The sequence below is a fragment of the Saccostrea echinata genome, unplaced genomic scaffold (assembly GCF_033153115.1).
Source record: "Saccostrea echinata isolate AGI-Se365-2 ecotype Australia unplaced genomic scaffold, CSIRO_AGI_Sech_v1 ptg000003l, whole genome shotgun sequence".
NCBI classification, from domain to species: Eukaryota; Metazoa; Mollusca; class Bivalvia; order Ostreida; family Ostreidae; genus Saccostrea; species Saccostrea echinata.
Genome location: NW_026889752.1, coordinates 5,652,529 through 5,678,221, shown reverse-complemented (window position 1 = coordinate 5,678,221; position 25,693 = coordinate 5,652,529). Strand labels below are relative to the sequence as shown.

General features: G+C 35.4%; 1 pseudogene; it reads right to left on the bottom strand.

Annotated features, from left to right (window-relative positions):
* Positions 1 to 8,492: 8,492 nt before the first annotated feature.
* LOC133178793 (uncharacterized) lies at positions 8,493 to 9,319 on the bottom strand (annotated as a pseudogene).
* Between the last annotated feature and the right edge of the window lie 16,374 nt (positions 9,320 to 25,693).

Genomic DNA, 25,693 nt, shown 5'->3' with positions numbered 1-25,693 from the left:
GGTCAGTTCCTCTATTTCTTTGTTTGTGGGAACCCCGTGATGTAATCTCAAGTTAGAAAAGCGCTGTTCCATTTCGTAAAAAAGAGATTGATGAATACCGTAACAATACAATTTTTTTTAGGTGACTCACCGTCATACATTTCATTCAAATCAGTCAACAAGCGGTATACAAATCGCGTCTTACCACTTCCTGTTTGACCGCTTATACACATACTTGAACACGGTTGAAAAGGAATAGACATGATGATAATTTAAGTCCCATCCGAGTATCTTTACCCTTCTTATATTTTTCTGGTTTTAAAGAGGGGTTAGGTAATATGTAACCTATTGCACTGCTAAGTAAGGAAATCCATAGTTCAGAGGAACCGTTCTTTAGAGATAAGTTACCAATTGAGGTAATGATGGTGATATACACCACGATCATTTGACAAAAGTATACAATTTCAGATTTGGGAATTTTATTTCCCATTCAACACCACGATTCTGTTGACGAGCTGGTAGTTCTCTCCATGTTAAATAAGATGCTTTTGAAAATAAATACTGAACCCTTCCTATGACCTTGTCTTGGGATAAATGACAAACGTGAATTACACCAAAATCTTTATTGTATACAAGTATATACGTATATAAATAGTTAGACAAACAAAAATATATACGTAAACGAATCCTGATTTTAAATTCATTAACGTTATATATACATGCCAAAAAATAATGATAAGTAATTACGTAATGTACATCTAGATGAATATATTGAACACGGATACTTCAAAATAAACGATGAATTAGAGCAATATTTTTTTTAACCACATTTAAGCCAACTGTATAATCACCAATTCAACGTACATAAATAATTACAAATTTTCACAGAAGAAGCGAAAATATTAGATAATATTCCTTATCACATCCAAGAGATGAAACTGTATGTTACGTTATGCCCCCCCCCCCCCCCCCTCACACACACACACACAGTGCAACGCAAACTTTACAAAAAAGAAAATACATACAATCTCTTCGAACAACAGTGTCATGCATCAAATAATATCAATTACTCGCTTTCCGCGAGCATATGTACTAGTTCGAGATCGAAGTCATCTATTTCAGTTTCATATTCCTTTTTGCTATTTACAGGACATAATTCGAAATCTAATGGTTCAGTGCTAACTCCGTCATTAAAAACTTTTCTCTTACAGTAAAAATAAGTCAAACCATTCCTTACTTGATGATACGCATACACACTGTTGTTTCTAAGTTTGAAACCCATATTTGTTCCAGTTCCTACTTTTTGAGTTTTTAATACATCTCGGAATAAGGCGAGAGGGGCTTTAAGTCTTTTCGTTGAAATTCCCTTGCAGGAAAACTTAAGTTTTGTCACCAAACGTGGTTTGATAACTTGCGATTTTCTAGACCTACATTTCTTTGCGCGTCTAAGTTCGAGTAGAGACGATGTAAATCTTGGAACATAAACCGATCATTTCGTCACCTTCAAATTCAATTTTGAAGAGTCCAGGCGTTCTACGATCGTACTTTGAGTGTTCCTCGCAACAAGTGCGAGGAAACCAATGCAGGTCGCAGTCCGCCTCGATCTCTAAACTATCGACACAGTAACCTTTGAGACTGTGATCGTAAATCTGTCGCAGTTCAGGTTTAATCACAGACTCAAAGGTAGGTCCCGAAATGGCCATGTAAGCAGAGTCGGTGTCCATCTCGCAGTATTCAAAGTCTGCGTGGTCTACAAATCTATCCTTGAAGTCATAATAGAACTGTAAAATGTGCAGTTTTGCATACTGCAAGATGAAGTAACCGATCTGAATGGGTAGATTCAATTTAATTCTTTCTTATTTTTTTTTTCAATTTCGAAAAGCTCTTCCTCATCGAAAAGTGTAGATAATTTCTTAAAAGTGGGTTCGTTTGTCTCCATCATAGCCTTTCCTTCACCGCGTACGAATTTGACAGTTTGAAACTTTTCTTGGTGCATAATTGTGGATCCGAATGCACTATTTCCTTCTAGTTTACGCGTATCCGCAATTATGGATTTCGTCGGGTCTCCGTCACCTTGACGTCGAGCGTTGTTTACATCGCGAACGAAATTTTTAAAACATCTCTGAGGTGTATATTCAACGGTCTAGTAAATTTTGGTAATCTCCAGACCGTGCTCTATATACCAGCGCAGTAAAGGCGTAGCTATCAACAATTCAACTCCTACCAGAAGACGGCGAGGTTTTGTTCTCAGGTTAAACTGTTTCGCGTGTTTTTGCATGTGCGAGCCTATGGCGTCAAATGGAATGTCCGTGGTACAAAAGAGAGGACTCATCTCTGAGAAATACTCGAATGATGTCATAGTCGGGTGATTAAAGTGATCGGGCCAAGCTTCTGAAACCCGAATGTCGCATTCTACCATGCCAAATAACTTGCCATTCATCACCGCTTGAATGATTTCTTGCGGTGTAATGGAACCGACCGTGGCCGACTTTCTCGAGTTGACGAATTTTTTCAACTGAAGGTTAGTGCGAATGTTGTTGCGGAAAGTACACTCGCGAATTTCAAAGACCTTGTAACTTTGTTTTCTGAGGTAACTCGTTGCAAGCTTGGTTTTAATTTGTCTCTTTTTGTAAGAGCTTGTCATTTTGGACATGGCGGGTAAACCAACAACGATGTGCATGCCAGTAACATCCATTAACCTGCAGCACCGTGTTAGTCGCCTCGTCGTGACCGTCGACAGGAAAGCGACCAATTTTTTTTTTCTTTACCAGAATTCATCTTGTGTTTGATGGCTTTATATTCCCCACAGTGAGATAACCAATCTAACCAATCATATGCAATGGTATATTTATCTCGTTTCTGAGGTTTGAATTTATCGGGCATGCGCATACGCACGAAGGAACCGACGGACATTTCTTTTCCTATAGAGTATAGGTAAAGCGCATTGGCGTCAAAGCCGATAATTCGACCGCATGGCTTTTGCGGATTACCACGAATGAATGACCTTGCTGTCTCGTGGTAGCGTTTGAAAATAATGCTCGGTCCTCCAATGATGTTTTGCTTGATGGTGTCGTACAGATCTTCATTTTCACGATCGATCAAAGCAAAACTAGCCCCCTCTTTCGTACCACTTTCAAACAACATTCGACGCGCAAGACCCGGTACCGATATACTTCATTTAAATATATCAATGCTGCGTTCGAAATAATACTTCTGCAAATTCTTCACCGCTTGTACGAACGGTTCGACGTCAAGGTTGTTGTACCAGACGAGGAAATCGCGAAAGGTTGTCATTTTCTTCTCGTCCCACGCTCTTTGGCAGAAGGCATATTCTTCGTCGGTAATGTTGGCATTTTTTAGACTTGAATAAAAGGCCTCGTGAGGCGGAAGTCGGTTGTAATGGAGTTTTTCTATGTCATCGAGAAATTCGTATGGGAAAAAAAACCCTTACTTTCTTGAACATCGAATGCTTTTTAAAAAACCCAAATAATTCATACCGGGACTCAGATATTGAGAGATGTCTAAAAACTTAAATTTGTTTGTACTGATGCACGAATAAGCATTATTGCGTTTGACAACGAATGCGGCGTTTTCATCGAGTCGGAGGTGTTTGACGAGATAACTCTTTATTAAATTAATATCATATTTGGCCGAATTGAAACCAATGCAGATCATTTGTTCGCAATAATTTGAAAGCTTTTTTTCTTCATTTATCATTTTTTGAATTTCGTCATCGTCTCCGATGCACTCGAGCGCGTCATTACAAATTCTCTCGTCAAACACCGAGTCCTCGAGGGTGCTAAACACATGAGAAAACTTTTGTTTAGTTAACTCAGCAGCTTTCTGAGCGATTGTTGACATATACTCTAGCATTTTTCCGACAAGAGTTTCGATGTTTGGTTCAACAATGCATAGCGGTTCGGTGTGGTCTTCTACATTTGAACAGACGCTTACGGATATGGGGACGTGTTGTTCCGTATATTGAAGACTTACACTGTTTTGACCATCATCAGTTGGTACAAGCTTAGATTCAAAGTCGTAGATTAAAAACCATTCATACAAACGATCACTGGTATTAACAGTGATGCCGTATTGTTCTAACTTATTAAAAATGGTGTTTGGAGTAGAATAACCCCCCCCCCCCCCCTGGAAATTGTCTCTTTGTTTTCTTCTTGCACACTCGCTGATGTTTTTTCAAATATTTCAAATACCCAAAATGACGATGACAAGTTTTGCACTGAAATTTTTTGGCGTAAGTATCGAATTTCGTGATGTACGACAAATGATGTTCGAAGAGATTTAAATACATGGTGTCTGAATATTTACATTTTGATTTGTAAATAACATGAGCAGAACCATCTTCTTGCAAAGAAAATACGTTGACATTGATTTCGAAACATTTTTCGAAATAGACTAGTTGATCTAAAGTAATACCCACACATGTGTTTGAATTTGAATTTATGTCTTTGTTTTGGCTTTTGTTAAAGGAGACCCATTTTTGAAATAGCTCTTGTGTTTGACTCTCCAACAAACACCAATCTTTACCCAGATGATATGCTAGACAACGGAAAGCACAAAGGTTGTCTTTATGTGCACGACCTTTCTTATCCGTTGTCATTGAAATAATGGATCTCGATTGACTGACGTGTTCGGGTAGAGTAACTCTACCGTTACCCAAAACGAAATTTAAATGATATGTGACGATGCGGACATTTGTGATCAGAAATGGTTTCCACTTTATATCGGGACGTTGACGCAAAATATAATCAGTGATGTTTAATTGCTGCATGCGATGTTGTAAACGTTTTAAATGAATTCGTCTCGATACGTAAATGGAGGACAGATAGATACTAGACCAATTATTTTGTTGATGCTAATCATACTAGTCTATTTTACTTGCTTTTGGGCAACAAAGCTTCAATTATCCGTTTATGGATCCTCTAAATTGTATTGTACTCTGGTGACCTTTAAGGCCCTTGGACCTCTTGTTTAATTAATAAAAAAATCAATTTTAAGAAACTTATCTGGTAAAAAAATCATTTCAATTGTCATTCTGTTTCTAATGGGTTTTAATTAGTGCATTTTTCCACTACAGTATTGATTGATATTCTTATTATTTGAATTTTTATTTTTAAAAAAATGCTCCATAGACTTCAATGCAATCTTTGTTAAGTACTTACTGCTTAGTTAATTACAAATTTGAAACTTTCTCTAAGTAAATCTTTTTTTTACTGTAAAATGCTTTAAATTAATATCAGAGTATTATATATGTAAGTGAAATACCTCTTGGTTGTGATAAGGTTTCAAGTACCGATATTCACCTGTTTCGGTGTTTTTCAATATTAAACCAAATTCTAATTTTCTTGACGGTCATAAATTTCGTTTCCTGCTTGCATAATTTCGGAAACGGTGAAATGATTATCAATCGGAAAGTTGTATACGCTGTAAACATTTCCTTCCTGGTGTCTTCTTAAAATTAAAGGGGCATTCGTCTCATATACTTCCTTTAATCGTTCATCGATTCTGTCGCCTTCCCCCCATGGGAGAGACCCATTACCCCAGGGTCTGGGTTGTTACAGACCTGGTCCTATTTGGACATGATCATTCATCTGATGAACGTACAATATATGTTCGTCGGCAATCAAATCTTAGATGACAGGTGCGACATGTATACCTAGAAGAAGCATCCTAAATGAGAATTTAATAATAAAACTTCATTAGAAAGATTGTAACAAAATATACTATAACCATCAATTTTATTACATGTTTTTTTTTTGTTTTTTTGTTTTTTGGTTGTGATGATAAATTTGGTGATGTTGGTTCATTGTTCACTTCTAACTCTAAAAAATCAAGATTCCTGTGATAAACGGATCATGAATAGAAATTCAAGAGATTGCTGCATTACTGCAGATTTATTTTAAAAAAATTAAAAATAAAAAAAAAAATACCACATATCTGTTTTGTTGTGCTGATGTCGAAGTGGAAGGTGTTGTTGCGTCATTGTTCTGCTTTAAATAATAAAATCACTATAAGTTTAACATGTTAAAGTTACAATGAATTTTAGCATGAAAGAATCAGAAGCAAAAATTGTCATAAATTACCATAGATCTGTTGCTTTTGTTTTGTTGCGTGGACGTCGTGGATGTTGTTGGAAAATTGATCTAAATAAATAAAGATGTGTGAGAGAATTTAAAAGAGAGACAAGATCTGTCGTTTTTTATTAGTATTATTATTATTATTATCATTTTTTTTACTTTAAACAGCTTTTTTTCGTAATTATAAATATTTATAGGGTTTTGAATGCTGATCACAAAAAGATAAAATCGGGATACTACTTAAACTGTATGAATCATAATGCTCATTGACATTTTCAGGTACTCGTTTCCCGTGTTGAAGGGAAGTAACTTGAATAATCTTTAAAAAATCCCGGATTATGATGTGTAAAGAAGGAATATAGATGTACACGTGTACTGCTTTTCCAGACGGTTTAATTACACATACTGTATTTGTTTTATATGTAAAGAGTAAAAAGAGATTTTTTTGATCTATCAAAGCATATAAAGAAGCCTGCGCTCACTGTATTTTTTCACTTCCTAACTTGTACATCTATCGTATCTATTTCGAGAAAATGGCTGGAAGAAAGGTTGGAAGTGCAAGTATTATATTTGAACTTATTTTACAAATTGTGTAGAAGGATATTTTTTTTTTTATTTTCAAAGATAATTTTCATCTTCCTGCGATGTCATCTAAAATCATACCAGCAGAAAAGTATCTTTTAGAAGAATGCTTTACAACAGATGTAATACAAAAAATTGTTAAGTGAAAGAATAAGAAAAAAAATTGTGTGTTTTTTCTTTATTTTTGAATCAATTAAGCTTTTAAAAAAAATGCTAAGGCCAATAACTCCTCATGTACATGTATCCTCATTCAGACATTTTCTTTGTTGTATATCCAATGTAAAATGGTGTCATGGATATTCACAATTCAATCATGTTTATAAAGTAGACATTAATTTCAAACCTTCAGCATCAAAATATGTAATGTGCGATGCGATGAAAACTTAAAAGTTTAGTCACAGTACAAGCATTTAAATTCTGCTTTGCACACTCTAACATGTCGATCATAATTGTCTTTACGATTTAATATTTTTTCACAGATATCGCAGCGAAAACTCTCTGTTTTTTTCGTGTACATTTTTATAATGACGCTTGAAAGAAGAGTTGTAACAAAACGACTTGTTACATATAGTACAAAATGTCTGCATAAATTACAGTCGTTCTTTCAAATGACATTAAACACCTAATCAGACTATGAGTACATTTTCCTCAGTCTTATATAGTACATCATTAGTCATACACATTCATTACATTATTTTACATGTAATCTTTCCGGGTTATGACTGAATTCGACGGATGTTGTCCGGAAGTTAATGTATTTCTTGTAAGGTCATCTTTAAAATTGTTTGGTTGCGCTCTCCCGACCGACTAAAAACTACCCGACTTTTTTTTTTACATTCCAGGACATGATTTATTATTTTTATTCCTCTTATCGTGTCAACAAATATATTAAAATTTGAGTGGGAAAGGGCAAGCAAACATTATTTTAAGGATGATCTAACCACGATTATCTAGAGGACCTGTTTTACAAAAAAGAACTTACAACTACGACCAAAATTTAATTCTGCTAATAACTTTCCTTTTTATGTTAAAAACAAAATCTTTTTAATTGTGTAGAAAGATACTTTTAGCTAGCAATTCTAAACAAAATTATCAAATTTTGCAAATTTTACAATCAACAGGAATTTTTTTTGGTCTTAGTCGTAAATTTTTTCTTTGTTAAACAGGCCTCAGATTTTCCTTCCTTCTTTCGTTTCGTAGGAATGTAACCTACTGAACACAGTTTTTTTCACACATCTTTAAGTTTTTCTTTCCTTTTTCATTGCAATATAATTTATCATTTTTTAGACAATCGCAGAAGAAAGTCTGCAGCAGAGAGTCTTCCAACTGGAGGAGAGCTTAGCAGATCTGACGCAGGAGCTTCAGAGGAGGAGAATCCTCCGAAAATTACATGTTTGCAATTTTTGCAAAAATTAAAAAGTTAAAAAATTCAATATACCTTTTCAATTCTGTTAACTGTTGAAACAGTGAAGGACTGTAGCAAGATAGAATGTACTTAAAATTTACAAAATGATCACTGACACAATAATACAAAGATTACAAATAATTCAAATATTTATATTTCGTTTATTCAATGCATAAATAATATCAGAGGAGCCAACATATTAAAAAGTTTATCATTTAACACAAAAGGAGGTATGCAGGTTGAACAAATCAGATATGGAATCAGTAAGTTAGTCTGTTGGGTGGGCGCCTCTGCCTGGTTGAGCGACGGAGCAGTCTGAGTTGAGGAGCTGGCATGGCTGGTGAAGGTGTGGGGGGTCGCACTGGGCGAGGTGTATTGTTGACTCTTTGTCTCCTCACACACAGTGCCAGTTGATACATCGCTGAAAAAAGTTAATCATTTTTAAAGTCCCTCATGACAACTGCATCAAATTCATTTAGTGACTGGGACTCGATCTCAATGTTCACCCGTCTTCTTAGACACTTTCTTTTGATAGCGCAAACAATCATCAGAGAAAACACTAGTCCCTCCAAGGATAGCATATATCCAAGGTTTGTCTAAATAAACAAAATATGACTTTAAAAAACAACTTCTTTAGTGATTTAAATAAATCCGTTAATTTTTATTATTATTATTATTTTTTTTTTAAAGTTCAAACTTACTGAATGCTATGGCTGTCATTCCAATGGTCCTGAGGGTTGTAGAGGTTATCTTCTCGGTGACCCATGGCCAACTGCTCTGCTGGCCGTTCTGGAAAAAAAAAGAGAAACAAGAAACATAAATGTCTGATTTTTTTTTTTTTTTTTTTAAATAACATCGATTAAATTAAGAAATTCTTCACGATATATTTCCCTGGAAGTGTTTTTTTTTTTTATTTAAAATTATTGTTATTTTTTCATGACATTGATAAAAAAAAATTAATGAAAACCCTTATAGGTATATTTACCTGACAAGTGTGGGATCCTATCTGGACCGTCGTCCAGCCGTTTGCTGTGATGGCATCACACTTGGTCTGAGGGTCGTGGACGAGTAGACGGCTCAACACTGGGTACTCTTGCATATTGATCTCCCCCCTTACTCGCTCCAATATGACAAAGTTTGCCATCAGATGATTTCCCGTCTCAAACTCTCTCCAGTCCCGGTACTGGACCACTCCCTCTGATACCCTGGACCGCGCATCGGCGTGCACAAACAAAATTATCAAGAAGAATACGAACATTGTGTCTGGAATTTCAGGAATAGTATGGCCGAAGTCTTCCTCCATCTCTTATATAATAAATAATAACTCATTCCAATTAGGGGTGGAATGGTTATCTAAATTACGATGTTATCAATTCCCCCCCCCCCCCCAAAATTACATTTAACCATTGATAACTACCGGGTATTATTGTTTTTAGAATAATAGGAAAAAAAGTTTTAGATATAAGATGCATACATTGATCTTTAAAACTTAAAAATTAAGTTCAACATCCCTGTTTATTGAAATGGAACTGGTCCTTGACCAGTGGAAGTGTCCATATTGATGAAGTTGCCTTTGGGTTAAGAAAAATTATTATTTACAGAGAAAACGATAAATTAACGATTAATAATTGTCATAATTATTAAAAACAATAAATCTTAGTGAGACGTAACTTAAATTATTTGATTCCGTAGAAGTACAAAGACCCTAGTTTTGAAGAATTCCATTCCTTTGCTCCCTTCTGAAAGTCGAGTCACCCAGGCGCTAGCGCCGCCTTTGATGTTACCCGCAGACTGTCCCCTCGCGTAGCGGACCAGCGGCATGTAGGGGAAATTACATAATGTGTATATACGTCTGCAGTAGGATTGATTATACACGATTCATAGTTAACACAGTCTTCAACCGAATATGCTGAACATCACAACTTTATTCTCGTAATAGTATTATGTTTTATTTATCCATAAATAGTATATCGCGACATTATTTAAATCGACATTGATTTTACTTATGAAAAGTAGTATTATTAATTACTTTTTTTTTTTTTAAAAAAAGATGATTTTACTGTTGGATTTTTTTAAAATTTAGTTTCCCTTAAATCTCGATTGTATTCGAAAACTTAATTCTTTAATGTGAATCACTTTATTCCCTTGAATATACAATCATTGAGCGATATACACAGTTATAACGAAGAGATTAATGAATTGTAGGGGTTTTTTTTTGTTTTGAAACCCTACTTATATACATGTAAGACGCAGCCCCTCCATTATGTATGATCAAACACGAGTAAATTAAACATATTAGACACCTCCAATGGTCAAGGAGAAGTAAAAATAACTTTTATATATCAATATAGAGTAATAAGTTTACTTTTAAAATAAGCTAAAGGTAGAATAACCCCCCCCCCCTCCCCCCGTTGCTTTAGTTAAATTTTAAATTGAAGCAGGGTCTAAAAGAAAAAAAATATGATATTAAAATTTAAAAAGAGAAAATCTATGCCGCGCTACTCTACATCAATTAACAATCATAATAATTTACCTGGTGTCGTTCTGCTTCTGCAAAGAGGGCAACTGCGGGACATCAATCGCCTGAAGCAAATCTTGCAGCAAGCTATCTGCTTACAGGTGTAGCAAACATAGCTAACGGTTTTCACCTCGCAGCAGAGTCTGCACTCAAACGACGAAGGTGGAAATCGGGAATACATGTAACCTCACCTCATCTCTCCTGTCTGTTTAATTTTTCCGAGACCCATAATGATTTTTTTTTGTTTCGTATTTTTGAAGAGGGTGATGGTTCTATACTGGTCGAGTTTTAATACAGGCCTTTTTATAAGAAATCTGATTAACTCAAATACTACACGGGTGGTCAGTTTGAGAAGGTGTCTTCTTTGACAAAAACAACAATTCCATTGTAACAAATTAAGTGATAGTTTTGATTTTTTTTTTTTTTTTTTTTTACAGAAAAGAACTTAATATATTTATCTGTGTAAATAATGTCTGTTGATTAATTAACGTGTTTCCTTTTTCATTCATTGACACATGTATCGTCTACTGAAAAAACACACCAATAGATTTAATCCGCATTTACTCAAAATTTCACTTTTTATTTCCCTAATAATCCATGCAACGCCATTGTTTATAATTTCTTTTTTATCCCTCAATACCTCACTACAAACAATTTTAAATGATGATATTTGATTTGGAGCAAAATGAAACAAAAATAAACACATAATTTATTGAAAAAAGTTTTTTATCTATACATATTATTTATAAAATCAGACACCAAACGATCATTTGCATGAGTATTTAGATCATAAAAGTCATGTACAATGTTATTCATTAAACGTCCTTTAATTCTTTGTAAGATGAAATAGATACAATAGTGTCCACACAAGGAAGAAGTCTCTGACTGGATTCTGGAATCGATATCTTTATATCTCGGTCCATTGAATACCAAAATGCTTTGAAATCTCCTGTGATAATATTTCGGTGCATTCCCGAGGGAATCAAAGAACTCTACAGATCCTTTTGAGGGAAAATGAAAAACGACCCAATGTAAACCTTTTCTTCCGCATTCGTCTGTATTCACGATCCAAAACTGGTGCTTTTTTGCAACAGCAGGCAAGTCATCGGCGCATACGACCTGAACGTCGTATGATGATAAATAATGTTTCAATTCGTAATTGTTCATTTGAATATAATGCTCCTAGACTGATCAATGTGGAGAACCTGCGGGAAATTTCTGTATAATATTAAAGTAACACTCTCGGGAAGGGGTAAAGAATTTTAATTCTAAGCGACAATGATCTTTCCGCTTCGTATTAAAGTCGATGTAGGGATTAATGTTCAAGACATATAAAGCATTTCCAATGGGATATTCCCCTCGCTCTATACTAACGTGCTCTCTACCTAGAAGGAGGGTTTGATAAGCTTCCAAGTACGCGCCTGGGGCCCGTTTCATCAAAGGTCGTACGCCCAGTCGTAGCGCTACGCCGGCGTAAAGTCGGGACTAACACAAAGATTTGCGTTTCATTAAACAGCGTATCTTTACACTGGACTAAAGATAGGCCAAAATTTTACGTCTTCTCATGGGTAGGCGTAAGTTCGGACGAAAACATAAAATAAAGCGACTTTACTTATTTGAAAACGATTTAGCCATTCTTTAAGAAGAATTACGGTTCTAAGAAGTCTTTTTAATACAAACGACGCATAATTTAATATCACAAACTATGAAGATTTGGAGGAGCAAAAATTGGGGAGGGGGTACACCCACTCGGGGAGGTATTTGACATGCAGTATTCACATAACTTACTTTAATAAATTTCTTCATAAAATATTGCCTTATTGGTATTCATTTATTAGCACCATCTCTTAAGTTTTGACAATCCTGCATTTATAGGCATTCGATTGTATTTTAAATCCAATACACGGTATATATTTTGTGTCATTCACTGAAAAGAAACCTATTTTTAAAAAAAGCAATTTTCCCCAACATATTTGTTTTTGGAAAAAAGTAATTTTTCCTCAAAAGCACAGTTATTTTCTTTAGCTTTGCATAGTTAATATCTATATTTTAAAAAAAAAAAATATTTACTCATCGTAAAACCAAGTAGGCTTTTCAAAAAAATTATCGTGCTCGAAAACTCCATATCTTATTTTACTCCACATTTACACGCGTGGATTAAGGGGGGGGGGAGGGTCAGGAAGGGTCCAGTCCTCTTCGCGGCAATTTGCGGAGTAAATTATGTCCGTACAAATCTAAGGTAAAAGTAAGCGAGAAATAAAATGACCTTGGACCCCTGTTTAAGATTTAAGTTAGTACATGTACGTTGGTAGGGAAGAACCATATTTAAGAAGTTTAGGAATTGAAGGGAAGCCCCCCCCCCCCCCCCCTCGCAATAAGATTTTCAGGTTTAGGAAAGAAAATTTAGAATTTTAGGGTAGCCAACAAGTTTCTCAGATGAAGTTTTTGTTTACTGATGACTTTGCCCCCCCCCCCCTCCCCTCTCCTTTGAAAAAAATCACGGACCCGCACCTGCTTCCAGAAAAAGTTGTTTACATTCAAAAGACGAAAAAGATTCCAGTTGATTACGTAAATACATGTATACTTGAAAGTCATTTTTTCCTGATATTGAATACTACACATTAGAAAGCATTTTACCTAAGGGACTAGGGGGCAACAAAGTCATTCTGAAAATCAGCTGTCAGAGAAACTTGACTCGGAAATGACTGTAATTTTACAATTACATGTATTACGCCCATGTATGACAATATATTAATGTTGAAACAATGAATGATAAATTTCTGAAAATTTCAAAATGAATATTGATGATACTTGCCTTTCTTTATCGGGAAAAATAAAAAGAATCCGCATTTTAAAAAATAAATACTACAATTTTTAGGAACAAACGGAATGGCGTACAAGGTAATGTCATATAAGAAATAGAAAAAAGTCTTTATTTTTTCATGATGATGCAAATTTTGTATTATTTTATCGATTCAATAATTTAGTAGAGTAGTCCATCATATTCCCAGTTACATATATTTACAAGTATATTCAATTGTAACGGATTCTCTCTCTCTCTCTCTCTCTCTCTCTCTCTCTCTCTCTCTCTCTCTGTATCAAAATTGAGGGGGGGTGGTGGTGAGGCAGGGGGACGCAAATATTCCAAAATAAATACATTAACAAGAACATTTATTTCTTTTCTTAGACCTGTAATTTTGGAGTTTAATCATATGCTACATGTATATTGTAAGTAGTTAATATTTTATAATAAGTAGATTTAAGATGCATGTTTTCTACAAGGTACCTAAACATTCATGTAATTTTTCAATTAAGCTAATGTATATTTGACGGTATCGTGTACAATGTATGTAGAACAACACTGTATGTTGCGTTGTACACAATACATGTACGTATGTTTATGTTTTTTGCGCATGTGCAATGCAGCGTTGTCAAGGACTTAGTCCAGAGACTAAGCGTATTGTTTACGACTAGTCTTACGCTACTTCGTGAAACGCAAATTACGCCCGACTAAATCTTGGCGTAGCCCCGGAAGTACACCCAAGTTAAGTCTTAAATTTACGACTTTTGATGAAACGGGCCCCTGACTCGTAATTTGGTTGTAGAGGTTTAGAGGGAAGTGATTGTCCGTCGACGTAGAAAGCTACAAAGTTACAATTAAAATGTTGAAAGTTATACGGAGATTTCTTATAATCTCCGTTAAAGGCACTACTGGACACCATTCGATTCCCAGAATGAGCGTAGATGGAACTTCTCCTTGAAATACGTCGTCTATGGTCAAACTGAAATCACCCTTAGCGATGGAAGCAATTTTTAAATTAGAAAACAGGTAGGGATACAAGGCAGGGGACTTCTCCAGCATTTTCACATGCGCCATGATAAGGGCGGGATTGGGTCGCTGAATGCAGAGTTTAAAACTGGCATCGATAATTTGTATTTTGTAATCTTTACCCTCAGATGACTTTAATCTAAATGAATCTTTGCTAGGCCATAGTTTCAGGGAAAATGCGACCCCATTTAAAACCAAACGATCTTGTTGAAAAATATCTATGTGTTAGGGTCCTTCTAAGTCTACAATTTTTCCACCTTTGGTAAACTGATATCTTTGAAATAAACCGACGTTTATCCCTTTGATTGGATCCGTATCGTCGGGATCAGAGGTGTCTTTAAAGTAGAGCTGAGACTGACGCACTTCGTAGTTTTCGGCGGATGTAGATAGTAAGGTATCGATGTAGGCCTTGTAGGGATAATTCGTTCCCAGATGTGACACTGGAGTCTGCTGAAGACTAGTGTCCACTTGAGAAAAAATGCTATGAAGAGGTAAGTTTGTCAAACCAACGGCATTTTCTTCGGTGATGGGGGTGTTCAGCGGGCTTAGTATTCATAGCTTAACTTTTAAGCGACTGTTCTGAAGGTCAATGTATCCGGTGCAGAGAGGAGGAATGTTGAATTCCAAAGCAGAATACTCAGAAATTTGATTGATAGGTCTAAACTCTACCCATTCTCTTGTAAGTATGGTCGTGTCCGTCGGCAGAGGTTCAAAGATGGAGAGTTGGTTCAGATGGTTTTCGTTCAGTCGTCGAATTGCGTGCTCAGTTTTTGCTTCTTGGTTCTAGGTTTAGAGTTTGCAGGTTTTCCCGGTGGGAGATACATTTGTCGCTTTCTTATAGATTTTGGCTTTTTTTTTGGTGAGGAATTGTCGTTTTCACGTTCCATTTCCGATTTAGCCATTTCACTTGCCTGAGCTACTGGGGTCACTAATTTCACGGAGGGGTGATGGTCCCTAGAAGGAGTTTCATTTCGCTGTTGAGAGCCACTACCCACATTGTACCTCCCTTTATAATCCGGACGAACCCTACCAGCGGAAATGTCTTCAAAATGCTTTATCCATTTATTAAAATCAGGAACGAAAGGAACCCATTGCATTTTATTATAGTCGTTCACCTCTACTGAGCCCATGTTTTCTTTTTCCGCAAACACAAGACACACGCAAACGATTCAATGCTTGTAGGAATAGGCCTTTACTGTTCGTTTCTTATAAAAACTCTGATGTTGCGAAAGTCTTGTTTAGATATATCAAAGTAGAAGGGAGGGTTATAAGACTCCTTAATGTCCTTTGCTACATTGCAAGCTCGCAAAACCGGTAGCATATTATTTCGGACATAACTATCTTCAACTATATCGCAACACACGTACACTCGAGGTATCAAATTTTCTTTGGACAGACGAATGTTCACTTCTAAAAGCGCACACTCCCAGGAACCGTTCAATATGTATTGCTTAGGCAGAGTTACGATAAAATCATCGGGTGCATTAGAGGGATGAAAATTTGACGAGTCTTTCCCGTCCAAAAATAAATACACAGTCATGTCTGTAGCGAATCGCGGCAGCGCTCTTTCATAACTTAAGATTTTCTGTCTTTCAGAATACGAATGAGTATCCTCGCCAAGTAATAATCTCTCAAAAGTCTTGGAATCAGTTCGCAGTGAGAGAGTAAAGTTTCTTTTTTGCGTGCAATTGAAATCCGTGGACTGATCAGTTGTCTCATAACAAGCCGCCAACGTCGGAAATAAGAGCGATCGCGAGTTAAGATCGGAACATGGCCTAGTAGCAAGTGTGCCACGACACCGCAAAGAGCTAATATTTGTCGATCGCTTGCTCTAGGAATCATAGTGCGCTGACGACTGCGGTTAGCTTGTTTGAGAACTCTCAGAAAATCGGCATTCTGCATTATATTAGATTGTTCCATTCTTTTATTATTTTTTAAGTTAAATCAACACTATGATTATGATTTTGTTTTATTAATTATTATATTTTATATACCACATATCTAACTCTTATTATAATGTTTCAGTGTCGATTTTATGTATGTAGCTGTTAAATTTTTTAGGCCATCCCCACCACTTGACTAAAGCCTGATTCCCTTTATATCGCAACACCTTCTCGATTCTATACATCGCGTCTCTGTCGACAAGTACTTTTTGTAATTCTCCTTCGTAAAATGTCCCTTTTATGTCTTCGCCATCTATATCCTGTAAATAATTTAGAGGTATTCTCTGTTTGGCCATGCGCGATTTAATGACGAAATATTCACCTGTCCACCTCTCATCGTATTCTCGATCAAATGGCTGTCTCAGGTGAAAATGCGAACTTTATCGCCGACTCTAAAATGAAAACGCAGAGGTCCAGATCTAGATATATTTATTTCGGATCTTTTTACTTTAGTTCTGGGAGCATGATCGTACATGCTCATCCATATAGATGCTTCGTCGTTCTTTTTCACTTGCTCAGGTGCCATCTTGATGGTTCGGTGATAGGTGGCGTTATAACTCTTTGTGGCATTAGCTAAAACATCGATCCATCGATGAGTCTGATTTTGAGTCATGTATCGACTCAATCTAGATTTTATAGTTTTAATACCTCTTTCGGCAACGTTTGCTTTCTTTTCGTTTTGAGAACAGAAATGAGTCACGCCGTTTTCTTTTAGAAGCTTCTGAACATCTCTGTTCATGAATTCGGAACCTTTGTCGGTTCGTATTTTCTTAGGCTTGTTAGTGTTTGAAAACACAGAGGCTAAAGTGCGTGACATCTCGCTACCTTTGGTTAGATTTTAAAGCGACTGTCCAGGCATATTTAGAAAATACATCAATGACAAAAAGAAAGTAACCAAATTCATCGTTTTCTTTCCGATACGAGTTCATTACGGCCGTGTCAGCATCCCATTGATAACCAATCTCTGGAACGACTTTTCGCACACGTTTGAATTTTCTAGTAATCTGTCTGTGTAGAGTAAACGTTTCCTGTTTTTGTAACCAGTTCTTGATTTTTGTTCGACTCAGAACATATTTTCCCTCCTTTCGCACAGCACGATATAATTTTTCCAACCCCCCAAATGACCCTGGATGCTTTGGGTTGTAATAAACGGACTCTAAATATTTCTCGTACGACATATCTCTCTCAAAAATTAAAAGAAGTTGTTCTTATAAACACATCTCGATTTCTAAAATTGTTGGAAATACTACGTTGTCTAAATCTTTAAATCTCTTAATGCCGGTGGTTAAGAACTGTTCCTCGCAAATGGCAGGTGAAATGAATACCTTCTCGTCGTAACATGACGGCGGGAAACAACTCCGGGTCGTATGAAAAATTCAAACTTCGAGACAATGAACTTGCGTTCACTTTTCCAGATAATTTGTGGCAAGCAGACGCAGTGACTAGTCGTACGTTTTGCAAACGCACATCGTATCCGAGTTTCTGTATGACGCGTGCAACTTTCTCAGTCTTTTAAGTCCCTGACTAAAACTTTCACAAGGACCATTACAATTTATTTTTCCATTGGAAAATATTAAACAATTTCCTCCGATTTTCCTATTTTGGTAAATTACACCTGGAAAAGACCTAGGGTCGTAGCGCACATTAATTAACTGTCGAGTCAAGAAGTTGAGATTTAGTATACAGTTCATTTCTCCCTGATAAACAACCGTTAGTCAGTCTCATTTTAAAATCATAAAATGATAAACACCCTTTCCGAGTTGTAATTTTTATATTCATATCCTGATGATGTAATATGATTATATAACAAATAGGAAACATGTTTAACAATAACACTGATGACACAAAAAATAGGAATCATGTTTAACAACTTCATTTATTGACATGTAAACGATCTAGAATAAAAGTACATTTTACACCACAAGCGCATAGAATATATGACATATTGACAAAGATTTTACTGCAAACGATTCATAATGAAAGGGAAACAATAATGATAATAATTACAAAAAAAAATCTCAGTAATATTAATAATTATATTACAATATTTATGCTAATTATTGTTCTTTAAGAAGTTTTTTTTTCCTGCACCGTTTCTTTTCACCATTTCGTATAATTCAGTGGGTTACAGGTAGGACACTGGAGCAGGCCTAATTGATTCAAATGATCATCGCGCATGAAACATGGAACGAATGAATCGAATTCAGGAATAGCTTTCTCTATTTCAGTCACATGAGACTTCAACCTTCTGTACTCGACCGGGCGAAGACAAAGTCCCTTTTTCGTTGGAGCGAGTATTTCTTGACCTACTGGTTGCCAGTATTGACGGATGTCCACACATGGATTGTCCTTTTTAATTGTGCAAAAAAATGTTAGATCCCATGTGGTAATTCAACTCTTCCTTCTTGTTCAAAGCGTTATCAATCATGTCTAAAGCCATTGTCAATGTTTTCAAAATGTCTGGTTTTAAATTTATTCCCTTGTTGCTGGGATATCGATCCGATTCCCATTCGCGTAGGTCTACTCTGTATTCGTTGTCCTTCGTCGTGTAAACCTCTACGAAGCGTCCATTTCTAACGATAATTAACAGCAAGAGGAAAACATGTTGTCAGCGTGAATACTGCTGGTCAAATGTCAGAACACTAAAGAACGTCCCGGAAACGGAACGGGATGGTCGTCATATCCGATTTTTAACTAACTGGGTCATTTCCGTCGGAAAATGTTATATACATAACGATTGATATAGTAATGCATCAAGAAAATTTAGTGAAAAGTATTTTTTTTCTGATGTTTCATTTTTAGCTCACCTGAGCTGAAAGCTCAAGTGAGCTTTTCTGATCACATTTTGTCCGTAGTCCGTCTGTCCGTCTGTCCGTCTGTCCGTCCGTCCGTCCGTCTGTAAACTTTTCACATTTTCGACTTCTTCTCCAGAACCACTTGGCCAATTTCAACCAAACTTGCCACAAAGCATCCTTGGGTGAAGGGGGTTCAAGTTTGTTCAAATGAAGGGCCATGCCCACTTCCAAGGGGAGATAATTAAGAATAAGTGAAAATTTGGTGTCTTCTTTTAAAAATCTTCTTCTCAAGAACCACAGGGCCAGAAAAGTTGAAACTTATGGGAAACCTTCGTTACATAGTGTAGATTCAAGTTTGTTCAAATCATGACCCCCGGGGGTAGGGTGGGCCACTATGGGGGATCAAAGTTTTACATAGGAATACATAGGAAAATTCTTTAAAAATCTTCTTCTCAAGAACAACAAAGCCACAATTAGTCATATTGATATGAAATCATCCTCAGGTAGTGTAGATTTAAGTTTGTTCAAATCATGACCCCCGGGGGTCGGGTGGGGCCACAATGGGGGATCAAAGTTTAACATAGGAATATATAGGAAAATTCTTTAAAAATCTTCTTCTCAAGAACAACAAAGCCACAATTAGTCATATTGATATGAAATCATCCTCAGGTAGTGTAGATTCAAGTTTGTCCAAATCATGACCCCTGGGGGTAGGGTGGGGCCACAATGGGGGATCAAAGTTTTACATAGGAATATATAGGAAAATTCTTTAAAAATCTTCTTCTCAAGAACAACAAAGCCACAATTAGTCATATTGATATGAAATCATCCTCAGGTAGTGTAGATTCAAGTTTGTCCAAATCATGACCCCTGGGGGTAGGGTGGGGCCACAATGGGGGATAAAGTTTTACATAGGAATACATAGGAAAAATCTTTTCAAGAACAGGAAAGCCGTGATTAGTCATTTTGATATTGAAGCATCCCCAAGTATTGTAGATTCAAGTTTGTTCAAGGCATCCTCCAGTAGTAGGGTGGGGCCATAATCGGGGATCAAAGTTTAACAAAAGAATATATATAAGAAATATCTTAAAAAATCTTCTTCTCAAGAACAACAAAGCCATAATTAGTCATATTGATATGGAAGCATCCTTAGGTAGTGTAGATTCAAGTCTGTTCAAATCTTGAACCCCCCTCCCTTCCTCCCCCCCCCAGGGTAGGATGGCAGACATCTTTAAAATTCCGTTTCAAGAATAGCAAAACCATGATTAGTTATATGAATATAGAAGCATCCTCAGAAAGTTTAGATTCAATTTCATTCAAAACATGGCAACTGGGGATAGGTTATGCCTAGAACAGTTGATCAAAGCTTTACGTATGAATATATAGAAGAAGAAATCTGCTGACAAAGAACAGCAGGGCCATATTGACTCAGGTGAGCGTTGTGGCCCATGGGCCTCTTGTTTTTTTTTATTTTTCAGCGAGAGTCATGATTTTCTTAAATACTCAATACAATTGATATTTCAACGTCTAATTAAATACTCGACTTGAAGTCATCTGTTGTATTCTTTTGGAATTGTTTTAAACAAATTTCTACTTAATCAATTCATATCTTCATAAATCAAACGAAATTAAATTAATAACGAAGAAACGTTGTTCATCAGTCTAATCCTCGCATTAATACTACTTCTTGACTTCCTGCTACATTCCTCCCTAACTACCTTCCTGGTTTACACTGATTTACGTCCTGAACCTCAATCCTACTGAACCTCAATCTGGGCTATAATGTCTCCCACTATACTACTTATACATTTTAAAAGAGAAATGTATGCCACTCTGATTTGCTTACATTTTAACCCATTGGTCTTTCTAAGTTAAAGAGTATGTATTTATTTCATTTTAACATAAAATGTCGGTTTACATTGTCTCTTCATAGACTGTCTTCGTTCATGCTATCAAAGGAAATAAATATCATGAAACTTCTACTACGTCGATCTCATTATATGTATTATTCAGGTGAAAATTAAAAAAGAGTTCCAAGGTACATGCTACACAAGTAAAATACTCCAAAATGTCAACATGTACATGTATTTTAAAAATTTTGCTCATGATTGTCTTAATGTGACATAAGTGATTTTGATGTTCACTTCTTTTTTTTTATCTTGTATCTGATCTAAAATATTTGGCGTCTAATAATAGACTAATCTGGAAGACATCTTCAAGACTACGTCCTGAGTAATGTCCACCCGACCAGAATTCCATTGGGTCTAGCCGAAATCCCGCCATGGTAACAACCAGAAGTACTCAGTAAGTAAATACATTTTTATTCTTAGAATTTTAATCGCCGGTGATATAGATCTTAATCCCGGACCAATAAAATTTCCATGTATCATCTGTTCTAAACAAACAAGGAAAAACAAAAACTCTTATTATGCAGTTTGTGTAACGTAAAATGTCATATAAAATGCATTAAGAAGGCTCAAACTGAACTTTATCATTCATCATGGGTTTGTCCTCCATGTATTATTAATCAAAGAAATTTTCATCTTTATCTCGACTCCGAGGACATCACATATAGAGATACGGAGTCGATTGATGTATTTAGCAGTACCAACCATGCTCATAACAGTTTTTGCCCTTGTGATGGATCAACATCCGGCGTAAATACAAAGGCGGAGAAAAAAGACATTTTCGAAGAGTTGTTTCAAGTAAGGAAAAGGCACCCAAATAAATTTATATGTGCTTAATTAAACATCAATAGCTTACGTTATAAATTCTGTTCAATCAAAAGTTTACTTGATCTAAACATTGTTGACCCAGGGTTGTCTCTAAGACCCGGGGGCCGGGGAATTTCCCCGCCTATAATGATGAAATCCCCCGGTTTTTTTGGTATTCCTCCTAAACTCCCAAGTAAGGGAGGAACCCCAGTTTCCCTTCTACTTTTTAAATGTCCCCTTCTATTTCAGTTCTTAGGGAAAACCCTGTTGACCTGATAGTTATTGCTGAAACCAAACTGGATGATTCATTCCCGGGTGTACAATTCAATGCAAACAATTACCATTTCTGGAGAAGACAGAAATAAGTATGGAGGGAGATTGGCAATGTATGTAAGGTAAGACATTGCTAGTGACAGAAGCAGAGATCTTGAATTTGAAAATATTGAATCTCGAAGCACTGAGCTTCTGATTGGAAATAGTAAATGGTTAATAGGAGGTCTATATCGACCACCTTCTATGTCTGACAGTGAATTTACTCATGATTTTGTTAGAAGTTATGACAAAATATCAATCAAATTTGACAACCTATTGATATTGGAGATTTAAATTATGACGTTATCTGATGATAAAAGTACACCATTAATTAATATATGTGACATATGTGATTTAGAAAATATGGTTACAGAAGCTACATGTTTCACTCAAGGTTCAAACCCCTCTCTTATTGATATGATTCTCACAAATAGAAAGAATTTATTACAAAACACACACAAAAAAAAAAACTTTCATTGTGGTTTAAGTTAGGTACACGATACGGTTGCTATTCAGATTAAAGGTCACACAGCATCTATGCACAACCCTTATGTAACATACAGAAGTTTCAAGAATTTTAATCATGAAAATTTTGTAAACGACCTTGAAAAAATTAATTTTGAACCTCTAATTGAGGAAAATCAAGATATCAATGTACCACATGAAAAATTTGAAATGGTTTATATGGAAGTTATCGATAAACATATACCAGTTAAACAAAGACGAAAAATGCACAAACCAGCACCATTTATGAATAAGGAATTTAGGAAAGCCATCTATCTGAACAAAAAATTTAACAAATATAGCAAAATGGGTCACTGAAAATTGGGAAATGTTTAGAAGGCAAAGAAATCTAGTGAATAGGATCAGGAGTTCAGTTAGAAACTGTTTTTAGAGAGATGTGTAGGAGGACCCAAAGATAAAGACTTTTGGTCTACTATTAATCTATTTCTGAAAATAAGGGTTGTCAGTTTGAAAAAAAAATGTTATACTTAGTAAGGAAGGAGAAATTATAAACAACCAAACAGAGGTGGCAGAAACTTTTAATGATTTCTTTGTGAATGTTGCAAAAGACATTGGGGTAGGGAGGTGTACAGTTGACCAAAATCATCCAAGCATTAAAGCAATTTCTGAAAAAGTACATACAGAAAATCCAGTGGAATAAAAACCTATATTATAGACTGCTTTTGTTGAACAGCAAATAAATAAAATTGGGATTAAAAAAGCATCAGGAAAGGATGGTATCTCTGTTAAGACACTTAAACTCTCAAATCCAACCATAGTTAAACCAATCACCATGCTCCTTAATAAATCATTTGAACAATGTGAATTTTCAAAAAAAAAAAAAAAAAAAAAAAAAAAAAAAAAAAAAAAAAAAAAAAAACTTAAGAGGCACAGGTTGTACCACTTCATAAGAAAAGTAGTCAATTAGAAGTAAGCATTCTACAAGCAATTTCAAAGACTTTTGAGAGGGCAATATATACACAGTTGGTGAATTTCTTTGAAAAAATATTTTCCATCCCTATTTATCAGCTTTTATGTCAGATTATGGATGTAATATTGTTTTAATGAAAATCATTGAAGACTGGAAAAAAGCCATTAATGATAACAAGTTATTGCTGCAGTGTTTAAGGATCTCTCAAAGGCTTTTGATTGCTTACACCACAACCTGTTGCTGATGAAAATGAAAATGTATGGCCTCTCAGATTTTTCTTTATCACTCATACAAAATTATCTGTCAGATACTGTCAGATAGGAGACAATGTGTAAGAGTAGGGAATCTTTTTAGCACTTATATATAAGGGTGTACACCAAGGTTCTATATTTATTTAGGCTCTGTTCTTTTTAACATATTTTTAAATGACATTTTCAATCTAATTAAAATTAGATGTTCCGAATCTGCTACCGCTTCTCAAACATCTAACAACATCCCATTAGGGGTCACGTCAGAGCGACCTTTCGATTATGAATAAACATAAAAATTTTGGCCAATCAGATTCAACCTTCTGTATACGATTCTAAAATTAGTTCCACAGCTACATCTTTACATTATTGATGCTCAGTAGACTGTCTTACCTTGAATTAAAGTAATTTTGGTGTAAACTGAACGTATTGTCCTCCAAACTACATGTATACGCCTATATATCCCGCACGTCACATTCACATATAGCACGGTCTTAACAATGCATATTTTGTTTACTACGAAACCCCTCGGGCGTTTAGGCTTGGCAGCAAAAAAAAAAAAAAAAAAAAAAAAAAAAAACGCATCCGAACTATAAGCCAGGATTTCAGAGACGGTGATTTCATTGGGTAATCGAAAGGTCGCTCTGACGTGACCCCGAATGGGATGTTGTTAGATGTTTTAGAAGCGGTAGCGGATTCTGAACATCTAATTTTAATTAGACTGATGACATCTTTAGCTTTGTTGATGAAGACATGTTATATAACTATGCTGATGACAATTCATTGTCTCATTCAGACTCTGATTTAAGCAAAGTTATTAAAAATTTAAAAGAAAAAAGCCTAAACCTAATTAATTGGTTCTCAAACAACCACATGAAAGCAAACCCAGAAAATTTTCAGGCACTCTCAAAGCTCCTGGGTGTGACAATTGATAGCCAACTAAAATTTAATAGCCATATTTCAAACATATGCAAAAAAGCAGCAAGACAACTTAACGTATTAAAATGCATAGGTAAACACTTAACCAAACTGAGCAAATTATCCCTCTATTATTCTTTTATTATGAGAAATTTTAATTGATGTCCTGTTGTATGGCATTTCAGTGGAGAAAATAACACAAGAAAAATTGAAAAAAATTCAAGAAAGGGCTCTCAGATTTTTTTTCGATGATGGAAACAGTACTTACGAAGAATTAGTACATAATTCAGGTATACCAACTTTAAAAATTAGAATAAAAACAATAACTACAGAAGTTTTTAAAATTTCAAAAAATGAAAGCAGAGTTTATCTTTTTGACCTATTCACTTTTAAAGCTACAACATGTCATTATACATAATATAGGAAAAGTAATTCAGTACAGGTACCTAGTGTAAGAACTACTTAACATGGTCTACACTCTTTTAGATATGCAGGAACCAAACTCTGGAAACTCCCAGAAGACATTAGAAATGCATCTACAATAAATCAGTTTAAAAGTCATACTGATAACTGGAATGGAGATTCCTGCAAATCAGATCTTAAATCTTAGTTTCAAATTCAGTTCCTTTTTTAGTTTTTAAGTTTTAAAATTTCTTTTTTTATGTTTTGTATGTTTGTTCATTTTAATGAGTAAATTTACCATAAAATTATGATATTGTAAAGTATAGCTTTTAATTCAGTGAAAGTGGTATCTCATATTTTATACAATAATATAAACTATAGATTATCCTTTTTAGAGTACAAGTGCTATTTTGACAATTCATTCATATTTATATCTATGTATTGTACTACATAAAAGCATGCTATACGTGTTGTGTTTTTGTGTGTGTAAATTATGTCTGGTGTGCTGCATGCCACTG